Raw genomic sequence first — 12,549 nt, forward strand, 5'->3', positions numbered from 1 at the left:
GGGGGGGGGGATCCAGTGGAATTTCGGGTCAAACTGTTACGAGACAGGACCTTCAGATTCTCGGTGACCAACAAGAATATTGGATTTCATATTGCTAAATTGTGTTCATTCTCTTGTTCGAATTTCGTGGTTTATTTCCACCTTTGGAGGGCCTGATTACGTCAGAGAATTGGATGCATGGAGGAAAGAGGAATCACGGCAATGGGAGACCCCTAAGATTCTATCTCCGGTGAAAGCTAATAGAACTTATGCTCAAGCGGTTGCCAACGGTTCGGGTTTGCTCACAGGTCCCAACTCCATCCCTATTACTTGGCAATCTGCATTTTTGAGACTCGAGCCCATGAACAAGGAAGCTCGTGCTAGCTCTCCTTGGAATTATGAATTTGACGGAGATCTTGCTGCTGCGGGTTACTCTGAAGAGGAGATTCTGCTCTGCCGACAGCAGCATGAGGAAAGATCAAATTGCACCCATAAGGATCCTATTCCTGTTGGCACCGTTTTTGAGAGGCTCAAATTTCCGGCTACCTCGTCGGCGCCGGTGGCGGAGAAGACACAATTTGAATCTGACAACGGTCAACCATTCAATGTGGGCTCAATTCCCTCGGGCTTCAATGCGGGGGTTATTACACAGTTTAAAGCGGCCCAGACTGTCCCGATGCGGGCTGCTGATTTGCCGGCAGGTGATAAAGATAATTATGGTTGGCCCAAGCCCACTTGCAATCGGTGCCTGAAATTGGGCCATTCTGAAGACAGTTTTCGGAACGCCATTCATTGCCGCTACTGTTCCAAACTGGGACACATTTTTAGATTTTGCAAAATCAAGCAAGCGGACGTGGATGCAGGCATCTATTCCAAGACTATGTGCAACTCCATTAAATCCGGGGGATTTACCGGAATTTTTTTCGCCCCTAATTTTCGGACTGTGTCCAAATTTTCGTGGCCACAGGGGATGGTGGACACATGGTTCAGATCTACGGTGCAGCAGAGAACCACCCCATTGCAGTTTGCCAGCTTCGCTGAGTACAACAAACAATTGAATAATCGGCCTGCAGACCCTTCGTCTTCCTTGGCTACTCATCCACCGAAAACCCTAGTCACCGGTGACCTCCCGGCTGAGCGGCGAGCTCCCCCTTCGCCGATGGCGAACTTCCAAGTCGACCCTGCGCCATTTGTGCCGGGGCTCTTCGACATTGTTGAGGTGGCAGGGCGACCACATCAGGGGAGATACCACATCCAAGGCAACTTCGAGAAGGCCAATGAAGACGTCGCCATCATCACCATCGACCCACCGCCGAACCCTGATGCTCCCTTTGCTAACACCCGAGGTATTATCAACCATTTCATCAGCGAGCATCTCAAGCTTAGGGTTGAGGCGATTTAGCGCTGCCCCTTGGGTCATGCTTACATTAGGTTGCAATCCGCCGCCGATAGAGACTGGTTGGTTCAGCACAGCCCACTGCAGCACAATGGAGCTACATTCTCATTCTCTAAGCATAATAAGGGTAGAAACTGGCGTGGGTTTTACATACAACCAGGAAGTTTGGTTGATGCTTCTTGGTTTCCACCTGGATCTTTGGTCAGCGGAGCACCTGGCTAATGCTATTTCTGATTGGGGCAAGATGGTGGTTTGGGATAGAGCGCAAAGCAACATGTCAAGAATCATTGTTAAAGTTAAAGTTCCTGACCTGATCATGATCCCATATAGCCTCCTGCTCTCTCAGAGTGCTGATTTCGAAGGTGACACCTGGGTTGTCCCAATTTATATCCTAAGCAGCACTTTGCTTGGAGTTATCCCACCTGATGAAGATGACCCACCGGAAGATGGGGCTACACCTCACACGCTGCCAGGACTCCCATTCCACCAGGATCATGGATATAACATTCATCAGGCTCCTCTGATTCCAGACCTGAACATGGATGTGGAAAACTGGGGACCATGGGATCATCATGTGGCTGCTGCAAATGCTCAAAATGCTCACAATGCCATCTGACCAAGTGTCGTCGCACACGGCTCCGACACCGGGGGTGCGCGGGGTGCCCTTTTAGGTTCGGCACTAGACTACGGGGATCGCCCCGACGATCGCCGGCGGGACCGATGCGAGGCGTAGGAATGCCCCATGAACGCTACCAAGAGCACATGCACAAGGTTTTTACCCAGGTTCGGGCCACCTTGCGGTGTAAAACCCTACGTCTTGCTTGTCTGAGCTTATATTACCGAGCAATCAGCTGTTTACAGGGTTGCCGAGGAAAGCCCCGGTTGATCTCTTTTTGGCTAAATGCTTTTTTCTTCTTTGGACTACCACTGAAATCAACTCTAGACTGAACTGGAACCGGAACTGAGCTTGCTGAACCCTTTGACCGTTCGCGGGGGTTCTCCTTTTATAGCCAAGGGGATACCATAGGTGCCACGGTGCATGGTTTACAAGTGGCGAGCAAGGAGCTAGGGCAACTCCTCCTCGGTGCGCTGGCACGCATGCATGAGTGTCAACCCCGCTGCTAGGGGTATAGGGCCTAAGAAATAGGACTGGACAGCCACTGTTCGCCCGACAATACGGATAACGCCCCTCCTGTCGGCTTATTAAATGCGCCGTGCGGCTCACTCCTTGTTCTGGCGAGACTGCACGCTGGGCGCCCAGCGCGCGCCCACGTGGCGTCGCTGCCCTACTCGCTCGGCCCAGCCCTTACGGTGGGAACTGGCGCCCAGAAACCCCTCCTCCTGGCAAGTGAACTTCCCGTGAGGTGCCCAGGCGGGAATATTCCCCGAAGCCCCACTAGCCCTTCCGGGCTGGTGGCTTGTCGGGCAGCCTGCAGTTGCTATCCGGGGCGAGATCCTTCCAGGAACTCGGCGATGCGACCCACGCGTCACGCAACGGTGGTACCCCAGGTGCCACTGGTGCGACAGTAGCCCCCGGGCGTGGGCCGGCAACACCGGTTCCCGGGCGAGCTTTTCTCGGGTCGGTTGCCGGGCTACGCCCCAACCGACGCGTGGGTCCCGACTCGCCTCGGGCCCGCGTCTCTTCGCTGCCCCACGTACCCTGCCGTTATGGATGGAGTAGTGGGTGCGTGATTTCCGCCATAACCTCCCCCTTAAACAGGGAAGTTAAGGCCACTCTCCGCATTACTCCTTTGATTAGGAATTATCCCAACGCATCCGTAGGATGCGGAACCGACCGTTACCAAACGGCCGGGTGCTATAAAGTTTTTACTACTGCAAGGGGAAAACACTTTGCTGTCACAGCCTTCGTCTTCCAACCTCTTTGCATCTTGCGCCCAAGAACCCCCGCTAGCTCCTGCCCCCGTTCCCCATGGTGCTTCCCACCACCAGGAAGGGAAAAGAGGGGAAGGCCCCCAGGAAAGCGGCGGCCAGCCGAAGCGAAGCGGCCGCCAAGGCCGCCGCCGACAAAGACCGGAAGAAGCGGGAGATGAGGGCCTCGCTGGCCTTCTACCGGCCCGGCTACAACGGCGAGGCGCTGGCCAAGATCCAGCACGCCGTTGCCTCCCGATTCAACGAGCACGGGGAGACCCAGATCCTCCCCGCGGGCGCCGACCACCAGGAAAATGACTTCCGGGTGTTCAAACGCTTCCTCCTCACCAGGCTCGTGCCGCCATTCTCGCTGTTCCTCCACGCGCTGATGGAGTCATACCAGCTACGGGTGGCGCAGCTCCACCCAACGTCGCTCTACCTCGTCGCCATCTTCCAATTCCTCTACGAAGCGTTCGTAGGGGTGATGCCATCGGTGGCGCTCTTCCGCCATTACTTCTACCCCCGGATTGACAACGCGAACGCGATGTCGTCGGGGGTGGTGTTCCGCGCCCGCGACCAGATGAAACCTGAGTTCATCGTCCGGTCGGAGAAGAAGATCGAGAAGGAGTGGCGCGGGGACTGGTGCTGGGTCCGCGTAGAAGACCCCGAGGAGTTCATCCTCCTGCCCACCGAGTTGCCGCAACCCCACACCGGCTGGCGGGACCGGTACCACCGTGACGCCGATCTCCTCCCCATCGTGGAGAAGATCAAGGCTCTGCGGCTGGCGGGGCTTACCGACATTGACGTGGCGCGTACCTTCATCACCCGGCGCGTCGCTCCGCTCCAACTGCGCTTCCGGCTCGCGTGGATGTACACGGGTTCCGGGGACAGGACATGCCTCCACCGCGAAGGTGTGGATTCGGAATCCCTCCAGGTGTGGGTGAGGGGGGATCTCGGGTGAGGACCTCCCCGCAACGGGGTTCCCGCCAGGAGTCATTTCCCTTCATGTCGGTGTTGCGGGGCTCAACGACAACGTCGCCGCCTTCCTGCCCTGCAACGAGTGGGGATTGATGGACGATACCCCCACTCGGACCCCGCGCGCTCCCCCACCGGCACCTCGGGGGAAGAAGGTGCTTGAGGAGAGCGGGGGCGAGTCGGAGATCAGCTGGCCCTCCCTCCAGTCTCTGGATGATGAGGCGGGCCAGCCTGCGGCGCCCCAGGCAGTCGTCCCTGTGGACGACGATGACGAGGACAGTGATGACGCGCCCCTGATCGTACGGAGATCAAGGGCGTACGCAGCGGCCACGGCTACCTCCACGGCGGCATCCGCCCCCGCGGCAGCTACAAGCTCGGCGGTGGCAACCGCCTTAGGGGTGTCCGCCGGTACCTCGGCGGTGACCACACCCGTGGGGGTCGCCGAAGCCATGGCAGCAACCACCCCGGCGGCGACCGCCAGCGACCCGGCGGCGGCTCCCTCAACAGCAGCTGCCGAGGCCGCGGCGGCCTCTACACTGGGGGCAGCCCCCGACACCGCGGCAGCCTCGTCGTCGGTTCCCACGGCGCCGCCCGCTCGGGGGGTCTTCCGGGGCTTCGCGCTCCGGCGCAACCCCCCGAGGACCGATTCACCGGCGAGCGCCAGCAAGAGGGGGAGGGGTGACTCTCCACCCGCCACGCCGAGCAAGAGGGCACGCGCGGACGCTGGCGGAGCCGCCGACCTGACCGGCACAGGGGCTAGCGGCGCCGTCATCGCACCTACCGACGACCCAGCCTCAACGGAGGCGGCGCCAGCGAAAGGTACGGCTCTTTCCTTCCTCCCTCGCTGTATTTTCAATTTTCAGTTAATCACACAACCATACCTTTCTTTTCCGTAGTTGGCACCTCGCCCGCGGCAAGCCTCTTGGAGCCCCCTGCCGGGGCGGAGGAGGAGGGGGAGGCTCCCCCCGCAAGTCCGACGGCCTTGCAAGGTAACCGCCCTGAGCCCCTTGTCCGCCTCTAGGCTACTTTTTCACTTGCCGCTTCTCACGCTTCTTGCCGCTGCAGGCCCAAGCGCACCCGCACTGGGAGCGGGCGCTACCGTGGGTCATCTCGACTCCGACGTAGAGATCACGGGGGCAGCGTAGGAACCGGCAGTGGCTCCTGCACCAAGCCCTGCCGCGCAGGCCACGGCGGCAGCGGTGACCACCGCCGCCGACGGGACGGCACCTGGCGACACGCCAGCAGCCGCGGACTCGTGTGCTGCCCAGCAGGGGACGGCCCCTGCCGAGGGCGCGGCAGCCTCACCAGCCCCGCAGTCCCCGGGCGCGGGTGAAGGGGAGGTTGTCGGGGAAGGGCGACAGGATGCCCCGGCACATGCAGACGACCCCTCGTTCAGCTCTACAGTGGTGGCGGGGGCTTCGTCGTCATCGGCCGCCTCCCTCGACACCGACCTCAGCACCCTTGCCGGGGTGGCTTGAAATCCCATCACCTGGGATCCGAGCGTCTTCGAGCGAGGGCACCGGTTCCTGGACGCCGTCAAGGACCAGCAACTAGCCTTCGTCACCTCTTTCAACGAGGTGAGGGAGCACCATGCAATCGCCAAGAGCCAGCTTGGTGAGGTACGGGAAGCCGTGGAGAAGGAACGGCAAGAGCTCTCCCGGCTACGCGAGGAGACGCGCCTCGCCAAAGAGGAGGCGCGCCTTGCCCGGGAAGCCCTGGAGGACGCCGATGAACCGGTCGTCCCGGAAGCGGAGCTCTACCGGCGGCTGGAGGCCCAGCGCGCCGAACTCTAGGGGGCGCTAGACTCGCTGGCGGCGACCCTCGAGGAAACCAAGAAGGAGCACGCCGGGGTGCTCGCGGCAGCCCAGGCCCGGCTTGACGAGAAGAGCGATCTGATCGCCAACTACCGCGGTGAGATCCAGAGCCTGCGCGTCAAGCTGGAGGTGTAGGTCAAGGCCACCGAGAGCGCGGTGAAAGCGGCTGCCCGGCATGAGATCCAGCTCGGCTTTGCCAAGGACAGAGCGGCCAAGCTTGAGACCAAGCTGGCCACCGTCCGGGAGAAGCTCGCCAAGGCTGGCAACGACAACGCGGTGAAGACCGCAGAGCTTGCAGCGCTTGAGAACAACCTCCGTAAGGCCAAGAAGGCTGTGCATGATGCCCGGCTCCACCATGGCACGCTGATCGGGCAGTGGCAAATTGAGACCGAGAAGCTGCTCAAGATCGCCCAGGCGTTGCACGACTTGCTGCCCCGATTCGAGCTGCAGGCCGCGGCGGTGGACGGTACAGACGTCTCGACGTTGATCCCCTTCTTCTTCGACCTGGTGGGAAAGCTTGGGGCGCTCGACGTCTGGATCGCTCAATACGGCGCCAACGAGGTTGCCAACTGCGCCCGGGAGGTTGCCGGGACGATCCTTCACCTCTTGGACCCGGCGTTCCCCTTCGAGCCGCTGCTGGACACCTGGTCGGACAGCGAGGACGAGCCCACGCACACTCAAGCGGTGTGTGGGTTCGTGAACGAGGTGGTCGAGCGGATGCAGCAGAAGCCGGACCCCGAGCCGTCCCCGGAGCCCCTGGCGGAAGACTCCGGCCACTAGCTGCCGCGGCCTCCTGCCGGTCCCTGCTGTTTTCCTGTTTATCTTCTTTTGTTCTTGTCCTGCAAGTGTAGCGCTTTGCGTTGTTTGAACAATTACATTTTGATTAGTCTATGTAATCATTTGCTGCTTAGTTAATCAAGCTCTTTAGTTCTGCTTAATGCTTGCTCCTTGTTCCTGGAGCTGCCTCGCAGTGTGGATCCCTTAGCCTTTGTGTGCTATGCTTTGTGTTGCCGGGGACTCGCGCGCCTCACTCTTGACCAAACCAGGGACCCGGGACGGACCCGCAGTGCCGACCTGGGGTCAAGCAGCAGCGGCGAGCCACTCCACTTGCGGGGTAACTACTCCAAGCCATGCCCTCCCGGGACGGACCCGGAAGCTGCACGGGGAGCGCACTCCCCTCCCAAGCGTCCTTGTAACACCTTGGCCACACGCACCGGCGCCATCACAGCGTCCTCACTACGACCCTCGCCTCTGGAGGCACCCTCTGGAGGGGCGTGGCAGGGACACCACGGCAGTGCACCCGTCAGCGCCGAGCGCCGATGGCATGCACTACCATAGTGTCTCCGCGTCACCCCTCGCTCCTTGCGGAGATAACCTCTGGAGGGATGCGGTAGGAGCACTGCGGCGGTGCACCCGTCAGCACTGAGCACTGATGGAATGCACCACCACAGTGCTTCCGCGGCAGCCCTCGCCCCAGAGCCGCTCGCTAGAGGAGACGTGGCAAGGACACGGCGACAGTGCATCCGCCGGTGGCGAGCGCCGGTGGGATGCACCACCACCGTGTCTCTGCGACGCCCCTCGGAGTGGGCTCGGTGGTGTAACGCGGCAAGGGCGCGACGACAGTGCACCCGTCGGCGCTGGGCGCGGATGGCATGCACTACCATTGCCCCTCTGTGGCACCACCCGCCTTTGCAGCCTCTTGGCTGTGCTCTGAGCCGTTCCATGGCCAGGACGCTCCTTTCATAGGCGCGGAGGGGGGGCTCACCACCACACACGCCGGGTCAACACAGCATACGTGGCACTCTGCCCCTTGAAGTGCGGTACAGTCTTCACCACTCCACACGCCAAGTTGCTGTGGCACACGTGGTGGCTCCCTCCTGAATCAGGGGCCTCGAAGTGCGGCGAGTCCCTCGTGGTGCGCTCGCTCCGTACCACAAGGCGCTGCTACAAGCCGCGACCCGTTGGCGGTCCACGGGCATTACAGTGCGCAAGATTCCACTTTTACCCTACAAGTTAGATTCTTACCAAGCCCGAGATGCTGCAAATTTTTTTCGAAATTCACGAAAAACTCAAAGCAACATGGATAATCTTCTGCCTCCCAGCCCTCGGGCACAGAAGGGTCGACGCCAAACTTAGATGTGAGCACTTTATTTCCCAGACGCAGCGACTGCGTGGTGCACGTTGCAGGGAGCCCAGCAACTGCACGTCCAGTGATGCACGTTGCGGGAAGCCCGGCAACTGCATGCCCTGTGCCGGAGCGATCCGGCAACAGGTTTACATTTTTGAGGCTCCAACAGCCCCCTGCTCACAACCAAGTATGGAAAGACACTTCTGTGCACCCAAAGCAGGAGACAAAAGAAGAAGGAATATGCAAATAAACGAGGCAACCTTAAAACTCAGGGAAAAAGCACTTATCTTTATTCACAATAACCAGTGGTTTACACACGGGGGTTGCCCGGCTACACTAGTTTGTAGTCCTTATTAACCTGGTTGATCACGAGCTGGGAGTTCCCGCGAACAACCAGGCGCTTGATGTCGAGGGTGATTGCCGCCCGCAACCCGTCGAGCAAACCCTCGTACTCCGCCGTGTTGTTGGTGGAGTTCGGGAAATCGAGTTGGACAGCGAACCTCAACTGGTCCCCCGTCGGTGACGACCTCGGCGCCAGCTCCCTGGAGACTGAACGCGCCATCGAAGTAAAGTCCAGTGGCCTTCGTCCAGCCTGCCGAGCAGGCTAATCTCCGGCTCCTCCTCTTCTACGCTCGTAGACATCCACTCGGCGACGAAGTCCGCTAGAGCCGCACTCTTGATGCTCTTGGAGTTTGTGAAGTGTAGATCGAACTCTGACAGCTCCATCCTCCACTCGGCCACCCTTCCGGTGGCTTCACGGTTGGTGAGAGCTCGCTCCAGGCAGAACCCTGACACCACCGTGACGCGGTGCACCTGGAAGGAGTGGCACAGCTTGCGGGACGCGAGCTTCTGCACTTGCGGGTACCTCGTTCGGGCGTCGCGCAACACCATACTGACGAAGTACACCGGGTGCTGCACTAGCCGCTTGCACGGTGCTGGAGTTGCCGGCTCGGGGGTGGTCCCCGGGTCCGAGGCGGTTGCCGGGGGCCGTTCAGCCCCCTGCCCTGCAGCCTCAGTCCCCGGAACGTCTTCCTCCCTCTCGGCGACCAGCACCGAGCTGACCACCTGGTCAGTCGCTGCTAGGTAGAGTAGTAGCGGCTCGCCCGGCTTGGGGGCGATGAGGACGGGCGGCGACCTCAGGTACCGCTTGTGTTTCCGGAACGCCGCTTCGGCCTCGGGGGTCCAGTCAACCGGACCCTTCTTCTTCATTACCTTGAAGAAAGGTAGGGCGCGTTCGCCCAACCTTGAGATGAAGCGGCCCAACGCGGCAACGTTACCGTTGAGGCGCTAGACATCCTTCACCTTGCGGGGAGCCTCCATCTTCTCGATAGCTTCTATCTTCTGTGGGTTGGCTTGTATCCCCCTGTGAGAAACCAAGAAACCCAGAAGCTGGCTCGAGTCCACTCCAAAGGTGCACTTCTCAGGGTTTAGCTTGAGTTTGATCCTGCGGAGGTTATCAAACGTCTCCCGCAGGTCATCAATCAACGAGTCCCCGCGCTTTGATTTGATGCGATGTCGTCCATGTAGGCCTCCGCGTTCTGGCCTAGTTGGGGTCCCAAACACTCACGCAACGCGCGTTGGAATGTTGAGCCCGTGTTCTTCAACCCGAAAGGCATGCACGTGTAACAGTAGCAGCCAACCGGGGTGATGAACGCTGTTTTCTCCTCATCTTCGACTGCCATCTTGATTTGATGGTAGCCGGAAAAAGCGTCCAAAAAGCTCAGCAGATCGCAACCAGCAGTGGAATCAACTATTTGATCAATGCGGGGTACAGGGAAGGGATCCTTGGGACATGCATGGTTTAGATCGGTAAAATCTACACATGCGAAGCTTATTCCCCGATTTGGGTACTACTACAGGGTTAGCTAACCAGGTGGGGTACAGAACTTCCCTGATAGCCCCGGCAGCCTTGAGCTTATCCACTTCTTGCTTGATGAAATCCTTCTGCTCCTGCGCTTGCCGGCGGATCTTCTGCTTGACGAGTCGGGCGTCCGGGCGCACCGCGAGTCGATGCTCAATCACCTCCCAGGGACTCTAGGAAGATCCGACGGCTCCCAAGCGAACACGTCGGCATTCTCCCGGAGGAAAGTGATGAGGGCGCTTTCCTTTTCGGCAGTAAGGTTCGCTCCGACGGTGGCGGTGCGTTCCTTATTACCGGCTTGGAGGGGCAGCTTCTTCACCTTGGTGACCTCCTTCTGGAGCTTCTGGCTCTTGCCGGGAACGAGCTCGAGCCTGCACTCCCCGGGGCACGCTCTTGCGGGGCAGTGCGGGCCTTCTTCGTTGCCGGGCCTTTGGCCGGCGAGCCTTCGTCTCCGGCAACGTCTTCGTCACCAGCGTCGGCTGCGGCGGCGGTCCTAACGACCTCGCCAACTCACCAGGCCGCGTCCTTGAGGTCGCACCTGATGGAGAGGACTCCGTACACGGACGGCATCTTCATCACGCCGTAGGCACAATGCGTAGCCGCCATGAACTTGATCAGCGCCGGCCGACCAAGGATCCCGCTGTAGGGCAACGGGGTGTGCGCCACGTCGAACACTATGTGTTTGGTCCTGAACGCCTCTCGGGACACGAAGGTCACCGGCGGCGTGATGCGCCCCAGGGGGCGCACGATCCCTAGGTTCACCCCCCGGAACGGGTCGGTGGGCTTCAGCTGCTCTACCGGCAACTGGAGCTTCTCACTAGCCTGGCGGACAGGAGGTTGAGCCCCGCTCCGTTGTCCACTAGTACCTTGGTCACCGTCATGTTGCTGATGATCGGTGAGACGATGAAGGGTATTACCCCTTAACCCAGTTGCCGCGCTGGGTGATCATCGGCACTGAAGGTGATCGGCACATGTGATCACCTCAGCGGCTGCTGCGGCTCCGCGTCCGGCAACAGCGCGCACACATCCTAGGTGAGGCGCTTCACCGCGGCATGAGATGGGAGGGCGTAAGCTCCCCCATGGATGCAGGCGACGCCGCGGGGCTCCTGAAAGCCCGGCTCGTCGCCACCTGTGCAGTCGGACTCGCGCTGCTCCTCAGCACGAGCCCTGTCCCGTCCCCTGGGAGGGCGGTCTCTGCCGGGACGGGCTTGGCCGCGTCCTCCCTGGGCTTCCTCCCTGCCGGCGCCGCCACTGGCAGGCCTCGGCCCCACTCTAGGGTCGTTCGGGCAATCTCGGGAGAGATGCTCGATGACACCGCAGTTAAAGCAGCCGCCAGCGGCTCGGCGCTCCTCGTGGCGCTATTCGCGCCGCTGCTTGATGCCCTGCAGGATGCGGCAGTCCTGCGCGTCGTGAGTGGAATTGGCGTGGATGGGGCAGCGGGGCGCGTCGCCCTGCTTGCCACCAGACCTGCCACCCGGCGAGGCCTTCTTTGCAGGCCTCGCGGCAACAGCCCCCGACTCCGCAGCGAGAACCTGCTTCCCGCTGCGGTTGCGGGAACCCTTCTTCTGCGAACCCTCCCCAGGGCTCGCGGCGGCCTTGGCTGGTAGTTCGGGCGCTAGGCGCCCTTCCTCGGCCATGGCGCACTTGTGCGCCAGGGCGTACAGATTATGTGTCGTCCGGACCCGGGTATACAGATCCTGTGTCGTCCGGACCCGGATCCCAAGTGGCGATAGACGCGGCGGGTAGGTTGAGCAGCCAGGTTCTCGCTGATCCTTTCAGGACCATCGGGAACTAGTTGACTCTGACCTTGTCGTCGGCGCCGATGGCATGCATCCCCAACGTGTAGGTCAGGAGGAGAAATCCTTGGGATTCATGGTCCCGTCATACGTGCTGAGCGCTGGCGCTCGAAACTTGCGGGGCCACATCACTCGCCGCAGCTCGCGTGTAAACGCGGTGCAGACGTCCTCGAGGCCCATAGGAGCATCCTCCTGCTCCTGCGGGCGTGGGCGCTCTACCTCGCACCGACGCCGGCGCTCTAGGCGTTGGCGTAGATCTTCTTGCTGGTGGGAATTCAGAATGCCACGCGCGTCTCCTCGCGTGAATGTTGGTGACGAGTCCGAGGACCTTTCGGATCCCTGTTCTCTTGGCCTCCCTGCGGGGGAGGGTTTTCCCCTTGTCGTGACGCGCGGGGCGCGTCTCCATGCTCCGGGTTCTACCCGTGGCCGGAGCCTGCCGGGTCGCCCTCGCCCTACGGCTGTTGGGCGGTGAGCGCGTCCAACTCCTCGCCCCACGTCTCGTGCGCCGGCGTGCCCTGCTGCGGTTCGTACCGCACCATGACGCGCACGGCGATGATGGCCTCCGTCGGGGTTCGTGCAGGAGGCAGTCGGTTCCCCAAGTGGCTGCTCTCCGCTCTACCCCCGAACGCACCTGGGTGCGCGGGGTGTGACCCCTCGGGCGTCGCTCGCAACGCGGTATGCTCGTGGCGTAGCTGACGCTGCGCGTCCTCGGCCCGCGACTCAACTCGCTG

The sequence above is a fragment of the Brachypodium distachyon genome, chromosome 3 (genome assembly GCF_000005505.3).
Source record: "Brachypodium distachyon strain Bd21 chromosome 3, Brachypodium_distachyon_v3.0, whole genome shotgun sequence".
NCBI lineage: Eukaryota > Viridiplantae > Streptophyta > Magnoliopsida > Poales > Poaceae > Brachypodium > Brachypodium distachyon.